Below are 21,393 nucleotides of genomic sequence, written 5' to 3'. Positions count from 1 at the left end.
GTTGTGGACATAGGAACACTAACAATTGTTTTCACGTTCAGCGAGAATAAAAAGCAAAAGATACCTTTGTATATATTTGTTGATTTTCTATGAAAATGTTGTTTGTGTCAAAAACCACACAGGCTAATTTGCCCATCATATGCCAGTGTCTCTTCCCTTTTGCCATGGAGCCCATTATACTGAGAACATCTACTTCTAGCAGGGCTCCGTGGCAAAAGGGGAGAGGAAATGGTGTATGCTGGCACCATGACAATGTGGGAAGGTTCCTGTGTTGCATTTGCAACAATGAAGGGAAACCAGGTGACGCATGCTTCCACCATGGGATGGGGCCAAGGTGATGTGGGGCTTGGGGAGATGAGTTCTCCACGCCTCTTGCTGGGACTCCACAGATACACCATCATGTGTAGTGATTCTCAATGTTAATGTGTTAAGGTCCTTTGCTAAAATTAAAATGTGAAATATAATTGAAAACTATGTAAACATTCTTTGTAATTTAAATATTTACACCTTCAGAAGAGAGGATGCCTTCATATATATATATTATATAACTTTTATGTTGCTTTTTTCAAAACTGCATGGATTTAGTAGATATTCAAAATATTTTTTAAATTATCGGACTCCATTCATCATACCGACACTATCAAGAGAAGCAGTATGTGGATTCTTTGTGTGACAATCAACACTGTGTCTCTTCAGTCATCTTTGCTTTTAGCACATGCTATCAACCATTCTGCACAGCATACCTCCTGATAGCAGGATGTTTTTACCTAAGATTGCTTGAGAAATTTAGTCTTTCCCCAGTTCTACAAAATGACTTGATTTGCACCTTTCAGTTGGAAGCAGAGAATGGAATTTCACATAAATTTAGAATATCATGTTGGCGATCAAAATGTTCTTTTGGATATTTCTTTTAAATGTGCATTAAATTGGGAACAAAATGGGACAGTGCAGAAAAATCATGCCAGTTGTTTTATAGGATAAATCTACTGTGATATTAGACACAGAAAGAGAGAGAGCCATAGAAAAATAGTGTGCATATGTCTGTAGGAGTCTAATAGGGAAATGTCATTCCTTTTCCTCAATACAGTTCCTTTTAAAAAGATACGGTGGTATCCAGTGTTGTTGTTTTACTGGCAGAATAGCAGGATCCAGTGTAACAGCAAGATGGGTAGTAGTCACTCCTACTGCAATCCCTTGATCCCTACAGAATCAAACTGATTCTGGATAGCTGTGAATCCCGACGGATCTCATTTTAAGGGCATAAAGAAGGGAGGGAGGGGAAGAAAAGTTCAATGGAACTGGCAACAGAGCACTAGATGCAGCCCACAGTTTTTCATTTGAAGTTTGAGCATCATGCATTTTGATCTAGAATATCTTAAATCCCTTAGAAGATTCCTACTTCCTTCTCACTTCTTCCCCTAAGCAATCATGGTTTTCCTCTCCAATCAAAAGGAACATATGCTTTTAATTCTTAGCGAAAGTAATGCATTGAGTACACTTTCCATCACTTCCAATTTTTTAAAGTATGCCAAATGCAAATAAAAGGGCTGATGAAGCAAAACAGAAATAAGCAGTCCCATAGCACTTGAACTCCATTAGGGGGATTCACGTGACTTCAAAAGTAATTTTTAGGGCATTAAACATTTCAGTGTGTAGAAATGTATGCAGCACTGCTCTAGACATATATATCTTCTGTCCATATCCCAGAGAGGAGTCCGAAAGTGAAAGTTGGGGTGTCTATTAGTATCACTGGCAGCTGAATTAGTTGGAACAGATATTTGTGTTCACTCGGTTTTCATTCGGTTCAGTGACAGGTATTGGATGCTAGTGTATCCATAAATCTTCATAAATCACCCACCTAGGGATGAATACATCAACCTATACATTTTCTAAGAGTTCTCTTGGAAAGCCATTTTGGGGTGGGATTGTGAAGTGAGTCAATCTGGCTCTGGAACCAGGAAAGGGAAAAAGCATTGTACATTGTATACTTTTCTGAAGCTAAGTTGCCTGAGCAGACCTCAAAACTCATAATCTTTTGTAAGATCTCTTCTGTAGAGTAATAATAATAATAGTAACAACAACAACATTTAACTTATATTCTGCCCTATCTCCCCAAGGGGACTCATCGTGGATCACAGTATGTATACACAGCAAACATTCAATGCCGTTAGGACAGAACAGAACAGACGGAAAGGAGGCATGTTGTCTCAAAGTCCAGTTTCGATGCCTTGGAGGTTGAGTTTGGATTCGGGGGGGGGGGGCTGTTGCTCCATTCTCTATGACGAAGAGCTATCAGGACTTCCTCCTTCCACCTTCCTTTTGGTCATCACATTTCTGGTCTTGTTCTTTATGCTGTCGTAAAATGCCTCCCCTGCTAATTAGCGGTACCTAATTGCTCTACTTAAAGCTCTAAGTTGTTTTCAAACTGCTTAGGTAAACAGTGAGCTGGGCTTGACAGTCGAGTGCTCACCTCGATCAGGCTTTGAACTGGCCACCTTTTGGTTGGTCGATCTTATTGCTGCTGGTGATTTACCAGCTGTGTTAAAGCCCAAGATAAATATAACATGATGCTCTCCAATGAACTGCTGTGGTATGAAAGCTTTTAACCTCTTTTTAATGGCATTTAAAATGTGGTCAAAAAGGCTAATGCATAATAATGGATATAGAAGATAAATACTTTGACTTATTCAAATGTTCATAAAGAACTACATGCTGTAGTTTTTTTCATGGCAATACTAGTTCAGACCTAGAATGCGTGGGAGATCAGATTCCTGAATGTTCCTGGGCAAGTGCGGACATTTCATGCACAGTAAAAGGCCAAGACTCACATGTTGGATTTAATAAGGTCACAGCTTTATTGGTTACAGCTTAATTGGTTAGCACACACAACTGGTTTGCCGTCTTGAATGTGAACTTGAACTTAAACTTGAACTTGTACTTGGGCCTGGGACAGCAGCTGAACGTGTCCCCATGGTCACCAACTTAGTCATGAGAAGTACCTGCTCACACCTGGGCAGGCCCTTAAGCCATCACCTATCATAATCAGAGGTTCCCCAAATTGAACATGTCATTTCCTTATGCGCTGGCATAATTCTTTTTAGGATCCAAGACCCATGGATCACCTTGTGCTTCCCCAAGGGTGACTGTTTTGTGTGTGTATGTTTGTGTTAGTGTGTGTGCGTACAATTATTATAATTCTCATGCAGACTAGGAGCAAGACTATGAAATGTTTTGCATATTATTACTCAAGAATGGTTTTATGAAGTGAAGGCTGATTGAACTGGAACCTTTGTAATGACAACAATGTAATTTTAAAATGGAAATGCCTAAGAGAATTGAGTCTAACAAAGAACAACAGCTACTTTGCATATGCATTTTAATATGTATCCACTTACAATGGCTGAGCACCACAGTATACTGCATATAATAAGCACCATCTTAATTTTTAAATATTAAAGCTGATAATAAACCCAGTAAACCAGATCCACATTTGCTTTGAACACTGATCTCCTCCTGACTCAACAGACCTTTGCAACCATATCCATTTTAAATATCCCGACTGAGATGATAGACCTATGCAGATAAGGTTGTGGCAATGTTGACAGAATGAGGATCTGTAATCACTTGCTTTTGTGGATTAGGAAGCAAGTGACAGACTTTAGTCCAGAAGCATTGCCAATGTCCCCTCTATTAACTTTGTAACATTCACATATTTATTCAGCTTCTCTAAGGCAACATGAACTAAATGTAAATCTGTAGCTTTCTGGGTTGAAATTAGTTCTCTTTTGGCATAGTCAAGTAAAAATAAATCCTTCTATCTAATATTTATGTATTCCTCCCCAGCAAAAATTGGGTGGGGGGTACAGACTAACCTTTCTATCCCCCGACTCAGAATAGGTAACAAACAGCATGCTTTAAAAATATGATTTCTCGAACAGTTGAAAGAAAAGTGTGAAATTATCTTTGGCTACTGAAAGTTTTTTTCAGTTGAAAAAAAAGGAAAGGAAAAGCATTTCAATTTCTAGAAAAGGCTTAAGTAATCTCTGGTGGATTTTCAGGGGGTGGCATTTATTGACCTAGGAGTAGAGTGCAAAAATGCAGGTTATAAGCCTTGTCCTTTATATCTTTTCATAGCCACAAAAAATAGAATAGAATATCAGGACACAATAGGGTCAGTGCTGAATTTACTGTGAAAAATGGACAGCAAAGGCCCCAAACTGTAATGTATTGATTTTTTAATTCCGCTATTCTAAAAACGGTCTTTCTACAGAGCAAATAAACACATATGTCACAGGGGATTGAAGTCTTCCTCACTGAAAACATTGGTTGCAATCATTTTCAGCTTCCCTAGATTTCTTGATCCATCTATTCTTATATCAGTTTAATTAAACCATAATTAAAGTGGTAATTTGGATCTGATACAGCTATTCTTTGGTCAGCAGAAAAGGTTTAGGTGTGCACTGATTACATTTTGTTTCAGATCTCTTAATGATCAGTAGCTTAATGCAGTTGCAAAACACCAATGTGACCTTGATAATATTCTTCCTTTTCCTTCTTCTGTTTCTTATAACTACCCCAAGGCAGTAGAAGAGCATTTACTACCCTCCTAATTAGCATTATTTAGCAGAAGGCAAGCAACATTGTCAAATCTCTATCAGAACTTGTGAAGGAAGAGTTATAAATTACTTGCTTTAAGAAAAATGTGGCTGGCCTTTAAAGATGTAAAACTTGAGATACTTGCGGCACAGCTGTCTAAGTAGTTCAAAGTTAATGCTTCCTCGGACTACCCGCCAGCACTTTGGAAGCACTTATTGTGTCAACCAATTACTAGGAAAGTCTTAAAAATGGCAACTGAGCAGTTTATCTGTATCTGGAAACATCTCACCTTGTGATCAGTTTTGAAAAACATGTCTTCCTTGACAAAACCATTTAGTTAGGTGGAATATGCCAGTATAGATGAGAGAAGGAAGAGCAAATAAGGTCAAACTAGATTAAAACTGAGTAAAAACCACCTTCATCCTGTAAAAACAACAAGTTGGTCATAAGGGGCCACTGTTGCGCAACGGGTTAAACTGCTGAGCTGCTGAACTTGCTGATTAGAGGATTGGCAGTTCGAATCTATCATGACAGGGCTATACAGCATGAGCTTCCGCTGTTAGCCCCAGCTTCTGCCAAACTAGCAGTTTGAAAACATGCAAATGTGAGTAGATCAATAGGTACCACCTTGGTGGGAAGGTAAATGGTGTTGTATGCAGTCATTCCGGCTACATGACCTATGGGGTGTCTATGGACAACGGAGGCTCTTTGGTTTAGAAATGGAGATGAGCACCCCAGAACCAGAGATTATCACCACCCCTCAAGAGCCAGAATAGGAAGCTTTTACCTTTTCTGTGTTTCTAGGCATTGAATGTTTGCCTTGTGTTGTCTATGCTGGAATCCGCCCTGAGTCCCCTTGAGGAGATAGACAAATAAAGCATTATTATTATTATTATTATTATTATTATTATTATTATTATTATTATTATTATTATTTTATGATACAGCAAACAAGATAGATATGCTGGATTTCATATCACAAAATCACAAGTCGAACACTTCCCAAGTGTCTAGGACTGTGTGATATATTTTCGGATGATGCGCGCAGATCCCAGCAGGGTGGCCTTTTGCAGTTGGCAGATCATAATTTTGTCAATGTCTATTGTTTCCAAATGCCAGCTGAGATCTTTTGGCACGGCACCCAGTGTGCCCATCACCACTGGGACCACCTGCACTGGTTTCTGCCAGAGTCTTTGAAGTTCAATCTTGAGGTCCTGATAGCGGATGAGTTTTTTCTGTTGTTTTTCGTCAATGCGACTGTCACCTGGGATGGCAATGTCAATGATCCAAACCTTTTTCTTTTATTATTATTATTTCTATTATTAAGGTGGTCAAGAGTGTGACTTGTAGGTTTGCATCACTTCCTGTTTCTAGGAATATTGTTGTTTGTTGCATGGCACTGTGTAGAATTATTTTTAATGGACAGATGACTTTCCCAGAGGTTTTTGTATTCACAATTTCTCATTTTGATCCTGGGCTCTCAAATATTTCTCATCCTTCCTTTAAAGCAAACAAAACTATTAACCTAAAATCCTTTATTTTCTACATTTCTTCTCTTTTCTTTTAAAAGCAAATACAATATATTGACTTGTAAAAATCCTTTACCATGTAAAAATAATCTATCAAACATTTCTATGTCACCTGTTTCAACAGCATACCAGTTGGATGCTTTCTGGCATATTCACTAGACTTTCAAGAAACAAACGTGGCAGATAAAAAGGCAATGCAATTCTAGGCTGGAGCAGTATGAGTATGGTGTCTAGTCTGAGGGAAGTAATAGTACAACTCTGTTCTGTTTTGCTAGATCTCACCTGGAGTACCGTGCCTAGTTCTGGACCCCACAATTCAAGAAGGATATTGACAAGCTAGACCATGTTCAAAAAAGGGTGATCAAAATGATAAATGGTCTGGAAGCCAAGCTCTGCGGAGAGCTACTTATGGAGCTAGGTATGTTTCACCTAGAAAAGAGAAGGTTGAGACCGGGGACATGATGACCATATTTAAATAGTTGAAAGGAAGCCATACCGAGGAGGGGGCAAGCTTGTTTTCTGCTGCTCCAAGGAATTGGAGAACCTGGAAAAGAGATTCCATATAAACATTAGGAAAAACCTGTTGGTAGTAAGAACTGTTCAACAATGGAATACAATGGGCTACTATGACTTGGGAGAGTAGCGGAGTCTTCTTCTATGAAGGTTTTTTAAATAGGGGCTGGATGGCCATCTGTTGCATATGCTTTGATTATAGACTTCATACCATGGGATAAGTAAAGTGTTGAGATTGTTTTTCCCTTAAGCTTTGCAAAGCCCCATTTTGAAATTAAATGAATGATTTTTCTTATCCCCATGGTTTCCTTCTTTTGCTTTATTTTTTAATTATCCATTTGCCTTCTCATCACACAGGAGACATATTTCTCCTCCCATTGTCTCCCCAATTTTCTTTGGATATTACGTTTTCTCTTTATAAGTACAGACAGCTCTCAGTTCAAAAGTTAGGTCTACTTATTTTACATTTAAAAGGATATATAAATAATTATTCCTTCTTCCTTGTTCCAAAACAGTAATGGTGGAAGAAAGGAATTAATAATGCCCATTTCAGCTCCTCCCTCCATGATGGCATCATTGTTATCTTTACAAGCGGGCAAGGGGGAATTCCCACCACATGGCAAATTGGGCATTTTTACATGTCTCTATGTAGGGAATTGAAAAAGAAGTTGACCTGGCATGAAAGTCCATAGGTAACATGAAAAAAGATAGGTAACATGAAAAAAGCATGAAACAAGAGTCCATGAAACAGGAGCAACACTTTCGATGAGCAAAGTTACCACCTCTGAAAATCACTCTCAGAAGTGGTTTCTCTTAAAGCTAGAATCAAGGCCTCTTTCCATGGGAAGTTTTCTCAAAATCTATTCTCATTAGCAACCATCAGCTCCTTCGCAGAACCTCCCTTTCTTGTCTCTGTTGACATATTGCCTTTTTTTCTGTCAACTTTATTACTCTTATCACAACTGGAATGCCCATCTGCCAAGGGATAACTCAACCTTGACTCTCCCTAGGAATGCGGTTCAGCTGCCTGCTTGAAACCATTGTATGCCTGCTCCCAGAATCCTCAGGAACAACAATCTCATCTAAATCTGGCTGTTCAGGAACAGCAGCCTCATGTGGCTGCATGGGAATCCTAGGCCCCAACCCAAATTCATCTGACAGGTCAGATGCAGGTACAATCACAGACTGAATAGGCCCAACCCAAGGCTCATCTGACAGCTCAGGTGCAGGCTGGGCTACAACAGTCCTATGTTTTCCTGAATAGTAGTGGATTGGACTGGATGGCCCTTGTTATCTTTTCCAACTGTATGATTCTATGAAAAGTTGTACTAATAAACTATGTAACATCTGTACCCAGTACTAGTGCTGCTATCATGTAACTGTGTAGCAGAACCAGGAAAGTGGCAGATGTGAAATTATGCTAATTGCACCATTGGGGCACATCATAACAAGACACTAGATGGTGTTCCAAACTACATCTTCACAATTGATTAACAGAGTTTCCTAGTGCTTCTACTCCATAGCTAGGTACATCTAAAGTTATGTTAAGTAAAAGGTGATATAAGATTCCAGCAAAGCTGTTAAAAACAGAACTGAAGCACAGCTTGAAAAACATAAGACAGAATCCTCTTGGGGGTTTATGTTACTGTGACCTAGGATTACACTTGTGATGTACTTTGCTCAATATCATGCAAAGTAATATCTCGTAACTCTTTATGCAATTGTTTTATAACAGTTCCCATAGTTTTGACCTCTGACCACTGACTGGGGAGGGCGGTATACTACAAAAGCTCCCTTGCATTGCCACCTGCTGCCTAAGTTCATTTTTTTTTCTTTAGCATCCTGACTCCACATAAGTACACTGTTGCACTTTACACTGTTAACCTTGAAACACCTTAAGTATGATCAGAACAATAAAAAAGGAATGTGTCCATGCTTAATTCAATGACCATTTAAGCAAATGCTGAAGGACATCACAAAGAGCTGCCTTTTGTTACATCCCCAAGAACTGCCCTAGAGCTTAGGTTTTGCCCTACAATTTTAGGACATGGGATGTTTGAGGTCTGTCACTCCTTCTCAAAACAGTTCCTCTATCAGAGAATCACTTCCTTTTATTCTCCCTAGTTACTGAACAAAGATTAGACTTATATGACTTCTTAGGTAGGAAGAAATAGTCTCAGCCAAAATGAAATGTTCTTAATTTCCTTTGGAATTTCTCACATATTTTATCTGAGGATGAAACTCTTCATTCACTTTCCTGATCATTATTTCATTCTGTGCATAAAGCAAAGATAATTAAAAACAAATGGGTGATAAGTACCTTTTAAAACAAAGGATTCCCCCAGGCAGTTAGAAGCCAGGACATGAAGCTGGCAAGGTCATTAATGCTAATCAAAGTGATTAATTACAACATTCACACTGGCCTCCAACAGACAAGAATTCTTTCTCCCACCCTGAACCTTCCACCGATATATAAACCTTCCTTGCTTAGTTTTCCAAGATACCTCACAACCTCTGAGGATGCCTGCCATAGATGTGGGAAAAATGTCAGGAGAGAATGCTTCTGGAACATGGGCATACAGCCCGGAAAACTCACAATAACCAAGCACCTTTTATTCTGTTATCTCTCTAAATGTAGGGTAGCTTTTTTGTGCTATCAACAAATTGCATTCAGTAGCTTCATAATTCATTAATTTACTTAGTGTACAATATTGAGATTAAGACTTGGTTTTCATACAGCTGCTAGTGTCAAAATCTATCTGGAAGTGTTCATCTTTTTTTGGCATTTTGTGTTCCTGCACATCTATAAAAACTGTGAGAATATGGGATTTACCTGGAATTCATTTTTTCTGTCTGTGCAATGAAGAAATAGCGAGCATGAACAAGGTCATTCAGAGGCCATTGTGTAGTCACTCTGCAACGTATATCACAATATGCCATATAGGGGCCTGTGATAACAGTTGTAACTAACTGCACATATGCCTCATAGCTTGCTTTTGACTTCTTTTAAGTTTGTCAAACTATATTTTCTTCTGACTAAACATTGAAAGGGCATTTTTATTTTTCTGCCCCAAGGACCACTGAGAGAACAACCACTGACCTTTTCCTAAGCTCTCTTGAGCTCCTTTACCTGCTTGGAGAATTTGTTGTTGCTTTGAAACTGGGTCTTCTGCAACAGCATCAGCGTCTGTCACTTATTCACTGGGCTGGATGTGCCATATGAAGTTTGTTTCTTCTTGTAGAAAATGTGGGCATATGTTTCCCTGCTGAACAAGGCCAATATTTTTTTTAAAAAATCCAATATTGACATTTGGCATTCATAAGACTTCAGTAAGTGGTGGAAGATTCTAATAAGAATGTTAGTCTTCATCCATATTTTGGGTTCATGTTTACTGGAAAGAATATGTGAACTCTTAAACAAATGATAGATAGCCCCATATGATACATCTGTTACGGGATTATGACATTTTATTCTGTAGCTGGGTGGTGATTGAATGTTTGAACACATTCTGCCATGAAAACAATGACTGTTTTTGTTATTTTACTGAATATTATAATGATGATGAGTTGTATATTGTGACTGCAGCTGGGATTATTCTGTGCTGGGTCCAACATCTACTGTAATTTCTAAGTATGGATGAGTGTACGTTATTTTTTTAAGATATGCAATGACAGTATCATGAAATGAATATTATTGTAATTTATTGCATACATTCATAAGTGAAAGAAATGCTAGATTTCATTTAGAAGTCAGAGAAAATAAATATAAGTTGATTTTTAATGCAAGCTCGTGGACTCCCTGAAACCTTTCCACGGACTCTCAAGGGGTCTATGGACTCCTGGTTAAGAACTCTGGCCTAAATCCTCTTGCTATAGTAAAGGTAAAGGTTTTCCCCTGACGTTAAGTCCAGTCGTGACTGACTCTGGGGGTTGGTGCTCATCTCCATTTCTAAGCCGAAGAGCCGGCGTTGTCCGTAGACACCTCCAAGGTCATGTGGCCGGCATGACTGCATGGAGTGCTGTTACCTTCCCGCCGGAGCGGTACCTATTGATCTACTCACATTTGCATGTTTTCGAACTGCTAGGTTGGCAGGTGTAGTAGACCCAAAAAATCAACTGAATTTATCAACAGGTGACACACATTTCAACAATTGATTTATTGGGTCCTCTCTAATTGGAACTAATGAACATGACTTCAGTGAATATTTAAGAATATCATTATTAACAAAATAGCATTGACATTGAACTTATTAAGATAAAAACTAATAGAAGTGCAAGTAATCATGTTAAGGGACAGAACAAGCATTCCTCTGTGATACTTTAAAAATGGCAACAAAGCATATAGGGAAGACACTAGAGTTGTGCATTCCTGTGGAATTGCTGTTCGTTTTGTGTAGTTTCATTCGTTTTGTCTCATTTTCATATTTGTGTCCCGCTAACGAAAATGGGCTGTCTATATGGCACAAATTTTTGTCTGTCTAATGAAAAATACGAAAATTTTGGTGCCATTGGTGGCAAAGGGAGGACTTCCGAGGCTCATCCCACCCCTCAGTTTTTGGGCTAGAGGGGTGAAAATCGCCACACATGGAGGGCGTTTAGATCCCTTTTAGCCAACCAACTTTTAAAATGGTTTGGATCTTCCCCAGAGTACTATTGTTATTAGTAATATTAATATCTTAACCCCCATTTCCACAGATCAGATCTAATGCAGAGGGAGGCATTTCCCTCTCCCAGTAGCTGAGGTCAGATTCCCAGATCCATATATATATATATATATATATATATATATATATATACCCTTAACCCCCATCACCACAGATCAGAGGAAGCATTTCGTTCTCCCGGGCTGAGGTCAGATTCCCAGATCCTTCTTAATATACATATTAAATATATAAATATTATTATATTAACACCCATTGATACACATCAGCTTTAAGTCCTCTGTAAGTACCTGCTTATTGTTACGGGGCAGAAACAAAAGGAAATGAAAACAAGCATGATGGTTGTGTTACTTTCATTTTCATGTTGCCTCTCGTTTCCTATGAAAATGTCTTCATTTGTTTTGTGTACATGAACGGTCGAAACAAAATGATAGCATGAAGGAAACAAAGGGAAAATATTTGCGCACATCTCTAGAAGACACCCACTTCCCCCTTGATCCTAAAGAGGCATTTCCTTAATAAATAAGATGATGATGATGATGATGGTTATTTATACCCCACTTTATCTCCACAAAGGGGATCAAAGTGGCTTGACATGAAAGCATTAGTATAAAATTTAAAATATACAAACTTTAAAACACAATTAAGCACAAACAGCACTAAAAATCACAGCTAAAATCCATCAAAAACATATTCAAAGTTAAAATATGTCGGTAAAGAGCAAAGGTATCTCTGCTCCATTGCATTTCTCTCCTCAGAAAAAAGAATCAATTTCCTTCCTCTTAGGAGAGAAGTGACATCGTAAATATTTGAAATAACAGATAATAGCAAACCTTATATTTCAACTTTACCTAGGCCAGAAACATGTTATAGAATACAGGGCTACAAATACTTGGGGGTGGGTGGATACTTTTTGGAGCATGGATAAGTGAAACCATGGATATCGCTTTTATGAATATGGGGATCATAATAATAATAATAAATTTATTCTTATATCCCGCCCCATCTCCCCGAGGGGACTCGGGGCGGCTCACAGCAATAATAAAAACAGTGACAAATTACACATTGTAAAATCAAACATGAAAAGCAGTCATACAATCAATACATATGGTACTAAAGCGTAGAAATAGTATGCACTTTGTCTCTGTCCTTTGAAGAATGGAGATGTTGCCATTGTCTTACACATTGCTAATAACAATGAACCAATATAGAAAGGAAGTAATGAAACTCTGGTGAGTAAATGTTGTATTTTCCTTAAACCAGAGGAGTAAGTTTGAGAGCATGAGAAAAGATGACAGGTGGGATGGGAAGATCTAACTTTTCAGCTGGAGGGCAAGCTTATTTCCTGGCAATATACCAGTCTTGGAGATATCATTCAATGGGCTCTTGAGAAGGCATAAGATCTGGAAATACTTTGTGATGAATGCATCCATCTGAAGTGAAATAAAAAGCACTTTTCAGCAAAAGCTCTTTACTAGGCATTTCCACAAAAGTATAGCTTGTTGTTAAAAGCTATGAGGCTTGAACTAGATAAAAGGTCCTGGCTACAAACATAAACATAAATTAGATAAGCATACCATTAAAGGCATCACAGCAATGATTTTATCACATGGGACAGGCAAGTCAGTAAGTTGGATCTATCATCCAACACTGTGTGCATCTTGCCACTAACTATTGACAGATAAATGCTTCCAATCCCACACCTGCCTCAGTGTGATGCATCTCTTCTGCTTCTGCACTAGCATACCAGCAGAAAAGTGACATTGAAGGGACCGTAAAGCAGAAAATAGCAAACTTTTGTCTATGTGGCTTTGCTTCTGCATATACCCCTCCCTTCCTGTGAGCTGGTGCCTTTCTCCAGAAAGTTCCAAGACCAAAAGTTAGGTTGAAATCAACAAGTGAGGTCACAGGTATCACTTATGCCAAGTAGGTGTGGAAAGTGAGGAAGACCCTCAGCAATTGGTCAATTTTAGATAAGCCAAGGTATATATTCTTTGTTTGCTACGACATGCTTTGCGGCAGCCATTTGCAAAGTACAGACCTTTTGGGTATGTAGGGCTGTTTGCCTTCTCATAGCTATGGTGAAAATAAACTTTGCTTTTTGCATCTCTCACGAGACTGGGTTTTCTGCCTGATTTCCCTCCTGAGCCAGGACCCATTGAAGGTAATGGTCTTACAACACCAAGGGGCAGGATTTCCCTCTCTGTCTTGCTATCCCTAAGGCGGCTGTTTTCTTTTTCTTTTATATTTATATTTTCTTTATTTAAAATGCTGGAATTGCATTCTTGAGCTAAAAATAAATCCATCATAAAATAAATTAAGGGAAGATAATAGTGTGGGAAGACAGGGCTATGAGGGGGTGGGGAAGTACAATTGTAGGACCGTGGATTGGCGATGTGATTGTATTAATGAAAAGAGGTGCAAGATAGAGATGCTCAACATGTATCCATTATCAATGTCTGTAGTAGGACAGCAGGCTCATGTCATGAACTCCTAACAGTTTAAAAGACAGATGCGAGAGATGTGTCTTCATAACCACACAGGGAATGAGATATGATTGCAATTCTGCAAGTTGGGCAATGCAGAAGAAAACTCCTACCATGAGAATCTCAGAAGGCCCCTCCTAAGGTCATAATGAATTGGTTTGTAACCTTTATCCTTATTTTAACAGTCTGCAAATATCTGTTGTCGAAGGCTTTCATGGCCGGGATCACAGGGTTGTTGGATGTCTTTCGGGCTGTATGGCCATGTTCCAGAAGTATTCTCTCCTGACGTTTCGCCCACATCTATGGCAGGCATCCTCAGAGGTTGTGAGGTATGGATAAACTAAGTAAGGAAAGGAAAGAATATATATCTGTGTAGAGTCCAAGGTGTGGCAAAAGTCCTTTGTTACTGGGAGCCAGCATTAATGTTTCAGTTAATCACCCTAATTAGCATTGGAAATATTTTGTCCCTTGCCTGGGGGCATCCTTTGTTCAGTCAAGCCCTCAGAATGTTGGTTTCCATCTATTGTTTTGATTTTGGAGTTTTGTAATACTGGTAGCCAGATTGTAATACTGGTAGCCAGACAAAGGACTCTTGCCACACCTTGGACTCTACAGAGATATATATTCTTTCCTTTCCTTACTTAGTTTATCCATACCTCACAACCTCTGAGGATGCCTGCCATAGATGTGGGCGAAACGTCAGGAGAGAATACTTCTGGAACATGGCCACACAGCCCAAAAGACATACAACAACCCAGTCTGCAAATACTTAATTCAGACAACCAGCATGAGCAATCTCATCCTCTCCCAAGTACTTGTTTCATTTCTGGCCCCAAATCTAGAAAGAGAGTATCTGCAAATTTATATATTATTTATTTATTATATTTATTAATACCCTGCTTTAGCTCTCCCACAGGAGACTCAACACAGATTAACATAAAAAAAATATCAGCATACAATGTAAAATATACAAATGTATAAATATTAAAATAGCATTAAACATCATCATTAGTATTTTAAATATTCAGATTAAATCCATAACAACATATAAAACCACAGCAGCCTCTGACATGATCTTAAAAACCTTCTTCTTTAAAAACCTACCTGGGCAGGGAGTTCCAGAGTCGTGAAGCAGCCACAGAGAAAGCCCGGGCAGATTCGTACAAGGGGACGCAGTCAGCCAAATAGCTTGGACCCAAACCATCTAGGGCTTTAAAGGACAAAACCAGCACTTTGAATTGTGCCCAGAAACAGACTGGCAGACAGTGGAGCTGCTGCAACAGGGGATTGTTCACTGCCTGTAGCCAGCCTGGTTAGCAACCTGGCTGCAGCTCTTTGGACCAGCTGAAGTTTCTGAGCACTCTTCAGAGGCCACCCCACATAGAACGTGTTACAGTAATCCAGACAGTAATCAAAGGAGTGAAACTGCTATATTTTTTTCATGCTATTTTAGAGCATATGTAAATATTTTAAGAATACAGGTGGATCTAATCTGGTTCTTTTTAATCAACTCATTTTCCTTTGCAATATCAGTTCACCCCCAATGGATTTCACCAGAGCCAAATGTCTGTGGGCTAATGTTAGCAGAAGTGCCACTTTTTGATAAATCATAGGTTTAGGTAAAGGTTTTCCCCTGACATTAAGTCTAGTCATGTCCAGCATGACTGCATGGAACGCTGTTATCATCCTGCTGGAGCGGTACCTATTGATCCACTCACATTTGCATTTTTTGAACTGTTAGGTGGGCAGAAGTTAGGGCTAACAGCAGCAGCTCACCCTGCTCCCCGGATTGGAACTGCCGACCTTTTGGTCAGCAAGTTCAGCAGCTCAGTGGTTTAATCCGCTGCGCCACCAGGGACTCCGTACCACTGGGGACTCCTGATAACTCATAGATAGCATTAAAATTAATGGCTTCTAATTTAATTTTTTTTAAAATGGAAGCTGCTTACATAACAATTCTTCTTAAACTTCTTCAGTAATAATTGTATTTTAGGCCAGGATTCCTTCTTACTGCTCCCCCTCTGAAATGTGTATACTAAATTGCTTCTGGCATTATTAACCTTGCATTCTCTCTTTATAGTACCTTGACGCTGAAAAGCAGAAACTCTTTCATTCTGTATTACCTGTCTTTCTGATCACTGCAGTTAACTTTAAATGTTCACCTCTGTGACGGTTGCCATGGAAATCCCTTTAGAAGAGATTGTGGTTGAGGGAGGCATTTCAAGAACTATATAAATGGGAAAAGTGATACAGACATCAAGCGATGTACAGGGAATGCTGAAGGTTTTCATGGCCCTCGAGGCCGGTGATGCAAACTCTATGGGAGCCATAGGGAAGGAACATCTCAAAAGGGGAGGACATGTTATTCATGGTCTTGCCGGAACATGCCCTCCAACACGGATGCAAAGAAGAACATGTGGGTGAGGAAAATCAAGATGGTAAAAATTATACAATATGGAAAAACACAAAAGCCAGGAGAGCAAGATTCAGTTTGTTGTTGTCTGAGCCTGCTGAAAAGGGCACGGTTCTACCTCTCTTCTCGATCTACTGAATTAATGGAAAATAAATTACTATTGCATTTTAAGACTCAGTTTGCTGCACCTGAAGTAGAATTAAGACAAAAAGGAAAAGTGGGAGGAGAGAAAAACTGAGACATTATCTAGAATTGTCTCTGCCAAACTGAGATACTTGCAATTTGTCATGAGTAACCAATGTCATAACTGTGTTTCACTCAAGACCGTATCACACACATTCATAGCCATCTCTGATATTCTTTACCTACTGGTACTTATAGGTCCTATCACAGGATGCAAGATCTCTTTCATTGGACACTTGTAGGCACTTGCAGGCAAAGAATCTGCTGCAAATATTTCTTTTAAAATGAGAAATGATGATGATGATGATGATCAGCAAAGAATAATCAGCAAAATACATTCAAAGGGTCAGAAAAATTCTCAAAAGCAAGCTCAATGGAGGCAACACCATCAAGGCCATAAACACCTGGGCCATACATGTCATAAGATATACTGCTGGCATTATAAATTGGATGCAGGTGGAACTGGACAATTTGGACAGAAAAACAAAAAAAACTCATGACCATTAATCATTCACTGCACCCTCGCAGTGATGTTGACCGGCTATATCTGCCTAGAAGATCTGGTGGCAGAGGACTCTTACAAGTAAAACAAGCAGTCAAAGAAGAAGAACATGCCTTGGCAGAATATGTAAAGGAAATTGAAGAACCTGCTTTGATTGAAGTCAAAAATCAGAAACTCCTCAAAGCACAGCAGACAAAAAAATCAGTACAAGAAAACTGCACAATGAACTAGAGCTGACAGCTGGCACAACAAAGCATTGCATGGGCAGTTCCTTGACAAAATTGAAGGAAAGGTTGATAAGGAGAAGACCTGGCTATGGCTCATGAAGAAGGAGACAGAAGGCCTGATTCCTGCAGCCTAGGGGCAAGCCATCAGAACAAATGCAATTAAGGTCAAGATTGAAAAATCAACCAGTGACCCAAAATGCAGACTATGGAAGGAAGCTGACGAAACTATTGATCATATCCTCATCTGCTGTAAGAAAATCACACAGACTGACTACAAACAGAGGCACAACTATGGGGCCCAAATGATTCCCTGGAATTTATGTCACAAGGATCACCTCCCAGTAGTGAAGAACTAGTGGGATCACAAACCTGCAAAGGTAATGGAAAATGAACATGCAAAAATACTGTGGGACTTTTGAATCCAGACTGGCAAAGTTTTGGAACACAACACACCAGACCTCACAGTTGTAGAAATGAAAAGTTTGGATTATTGATGTTGCCATGCCAGGTGACAGTCAAATTGATGAAAAACAACAGGAAAAACTCAGCCGTTATCAGGACCTTAAGATCGAACTGCAAAGGCTCTGGCAGAAACCAGTACAGGTGGTCCCGGTGATAATTGGCACACTGGGTGCTGTGCCAAAAGATCTCACCCAGTATTTGGAAACAATAAACATTGACAAAATTACAATCTGTCAACTGCAAAAGGCCACCTTATTGGGATCTGCACAAATCATCCGAAAATACATCACACAATCCTAAACACTTGGGAAGTGTTTGACTTGTGATTCTGTGATACGAAATCCAGCATATATATCTCGTTTGCTGTGCCATACTATGTCTTTGTGCCAATAATAATAATTTTATTTTTTACCCATCTTTCCTCGTAGCTCAAAGCGGGTTACAGAATAATTAAAACACATAAACATTGTAAAAATACTTGAAATCCACATATTAAAATGTATTTCTATAAAATAGATATTAAAATACACAAAACAGAGATTAAACACAAGACACACATTTACAATTCATGCTTAAAGACCAAGAGATGACTCCTATAGACTTTAATCACCCTGCGTGTCAGAAGTGCATTTTTAAAAAGTGTGATGGGTTGATCCATCTGCATCTCATTGTCTGGGCCAGTGACATGTCTTTCAGGGCATATTGGGGGTCAGTCTTCTCATCGCACTCCTTTGCCAAAACAGCCGGCAGTATACTTTTAGTGGCAGTCAGAAAAGGCTCTGAGTAAAGCCATAAATATTTTTTGCTTTCGTTTATTTATTTATTTTTAAAATTCAGAAAAGCCCAGTTCTATAGGAACAAAAAAAAAGTTTTTACATTTCTCACACAATATCTGCCAAACAAAAGGAGGGTGGGGGGAAAAGACAATGCTGTAAGGGAACATGGTACATACTGGGAGGAGTCATCTCTTGCTTGAGTGATAAGTCCGATACTCATTATTTTATTAGATTCAGAAAGGAAATGAGCATATGAGATCAGGTTACTTGATATCCAGTCCTTATCTAGCATTCTTAATTGGTGGGTTGCCTACTTTAAAATGTGTTTTCTGAGGGGTGTGTGATAAGGATCTCAAAACTATTAGCTTACTATGCTAAAATAAATTATTAAATGAAGCATTCTATAATTCCTTGTGAGCTCAGTATAGCCATGAAAAGGCCTTCTCTATTTTTATTTATTCATGTATTTAAAATATTTGTAAGCAAACTTTTATTAGGGTGCATGTAGCAGCCAACAATCTTGATTCAAGGATAAAACAGGCAAATGGTTTGAGGAAAGAAACTAAGCTTTACTATAGAAACTCCCTTCTAAGACAGGATGGTAACTCAGTGTGCTGATCTAATCTAGCTACATCTTGGAAGGTCAAGAGAGGACTCATGGGAAGAAGAGATGGAGAAACATTCTTAAAAGTATGTGTTTGCATCATATTGGGGTCAGGTTAGGTAGACATTGACACTTCAGTTCACTCAAATTATTCAACTCTATTACTACTGCTCACTGTGAAGCATTCTTCACTGCTATGCATTGCTGCATTTCCAAGGCTTGCATGATAAACTCTCATATAGTAATAAAACAGCCAAAGTTAATAAAATTACAAGCAACAAGAAAATTCACCTATGTGGCACTAAAAACAAAGACATGTCTGTGGCTTAAAACTAAAAATTGACCAATAATAAAAAAGTGAAAGACAGCACATAGTTCTTTAAAGTTTGTAGTGATGAAACCTGACAGAAATTCATCTACATCAGGCGTGGACAAACTTTGGCCCTCCAGGTATTTTGGACTTCGGTGCCCTGCTGACTGTTAGGAATTGTGGAAGTCCAAAACACCTGGAGGGTCAAAGTTTGCTCATTTACACTGTACAATTAATGCATTTGACACTAGGCTTGTGCAATTCGGCTGGGAGGTGATCTGTTTTTGATATCCGAATTTCGTTGGGTACCCAGATCTGTTTTCGGGAGCCTCCTAAATATTGGCTAATGAAAAAAAAAAAATTTTTGGCTAGGCAGCTGAAAGATAACAACAACAACAACAAGAACAAGAACAACAACAACAACAACTTTATTTTTATATCCCACCTCAATCTCCTCGAAAAGATTCGGGGCTGCTTACATGGGGAACAAACCCAATCCAACAGAGGTTAAAACCAACCGTAGCTTAAAACATAACTCAATAAAATAAAATCACCATCATTACAAGAGACAATAACATAAAACAGTATCATCAGCAACCAAGAATCTGTCCCATGATGAGTACTGAAATTTGGGGGCGGGGGGAAGAAACTTTTGCAATATACTTCCAGAATAGGACTTGAGGACAAAATGAAGGAGAATAATAAATTAGAACTGAAGGGGCAGTGTCATTTAACGCTAGACCTATAGGCTGAACGAAAGACAGGGATAAAGTGCAAGGACTGATTGTGGTTATAGTTGGGGCTGAATTTCCTATGAACTGTTTAATCGAAAGCACAGTGGAATATCCGCATTTTTTGATCCTTTTGGAATGTGGACAGGGTGGGTGCCATTCTAATCTCACTGGGGAGAGAGTTCCAGGGCTGGGGGGCCACCACAGAAAAGGCCCTGTCACTCATCCCCACCAAATGTGCTTGAGACGGAGGTGAAAGCGAGAGAAGAGCCTTCTCTGCAGATCTTAGAGCCCACATGGGTTCATAGGGGAAGATGCGACTGCGACGATAGACAGGCCCCAAACCATTTAGGACTTTATAGGTTACTAGCTGTGCCCGACCACGCGTTGCTGTGGCTTATGGGAATAATTTGTTGGCCATGTGGAATAGTAGTGAATAGCCTTGCAGCCTCAAAGCCTGGCCGTTTTCTTCTTATGGGAATCCTTGTTTGGTGAACTTGCATTCTGTGGGAATGGTTTTTTGGGCTGCTAGAATTGCAATGAATAGCTTCGCTGCTTCAAAGCCTGGCTGCTTGCTATCTAGCGGAATCTTTGGTTGGTCAGCTTCAATAGTACAGAGTGGCATTGCGGCTTCAAAGCCTGGCTACCTTCTATCAAGGTTAATCCTTTGTTGGTCTGGTTGAATTGCACTGAATAGCCTTGCAGTTTCAATGCCTGGCTGTGTTATAGCTAGGGGAATCCTTGTTTGGGGAGCTGGAGTAGCACCCTCAATCAAAGAGCCACTTTGAAGCCTGGCTACTTGCTTTGCAGGGGAATCATTGTTTGGCCAGTTTGAATTGCACTGAATAGTCTTTATTTATTTATTTATTTCCAACATTTATATCCCGCCCTTCTCACCCGAAGGGACTCAGGGCGGCATACAAAATTGGCAACAATTCGATGCCTACACATAATTAAAACAGCAATGAAAATCCAATTAAAACAATTAAAACAATATAAAAATATAAAACATATGATTAACATAGTCTTGCAGCTTAAAAACCTGGCTGCTTTCTACCTTGTGGAATCCTTGGATGCCCAGGTTGAGTAGCAATTAATAGTCTTGATGCGGCAATTATGAATGCTGCAATTAGTCACCTTGATTAGCATTTAATGGCCTTGCAGCTTCAAAGCCTGGATACTTCCTGCTGGGGGAATCCTTTGTTGGGAGGTGTTAGCTGGCCCTGTTTTTTTCCTGCCTGGAATTTCCCTGTTTTCAGAGTGTTGTTCTTTATTTACTGTCCTGATTTTAGAGATTATATTGTTCTGTATTATTATACCACAGTAAATATTATATTTATAATCTTGTATCATCTGCTTAGAACTGGATTATATGAAGCCCCTTCTACACAGCTGTATAA

At 39.2% G+C, this 21,393-nt stretch overlaps 1 long non-coding RNA gene across 3 annotated transcripts in view; it reads right to left on the bottom strand.

Moving 5' to 3' along the window:
* The window catches only part of LOC134299284 (uncharacterized), a 205,995-nt gene extending 190,166 nt beyond the window's left edge, over positions 1 to 15,829 (bottom strand). The window contains exons 1-3 of one of the 3 annotated variants that reach the window (XR_010006470.1): positions 14,890 to 15,829; positions 9,739 to 9,904; positions 5,461 to 6,669 (exon numbers count right to left, since the gene is read on the bottom strand). This is a non-coding gene — a long non-coding RNA (uncharacterized LOC134299284). Of the gene's footprint in view, positions 1 to 5,460; positions 6,670 to 9,738; positions 9,905 to 14,889 lie in introns of those variants that run through there. The other 2 variants (XR_010006468.1, XR_010006469.1) reach the window with 2 other exon arrangements.
* Between the last annotated feature and the right edge of the window lie 5,564 nt (positions 15,830 to 21,393).

This window comes from Anolis carolinensis, chromosome 5 (assembly GCF_035594765.1).
Source record: "Anolis carolinensis isolate JA03-04 chromosome 5, rAnoCar3.1.pri, whole genome shotgun sequence".
NCBI classification, from domain to species: domain Eukaryota; kingdom Metazoa; phylum Chordata; class Lepidosauria; order Squamata; family Dactyloidae; genus Anolis; species Anolis carolinensis.
This window is presented reverse-complemented; position numbering and strand designations above follow the sequence as displayed.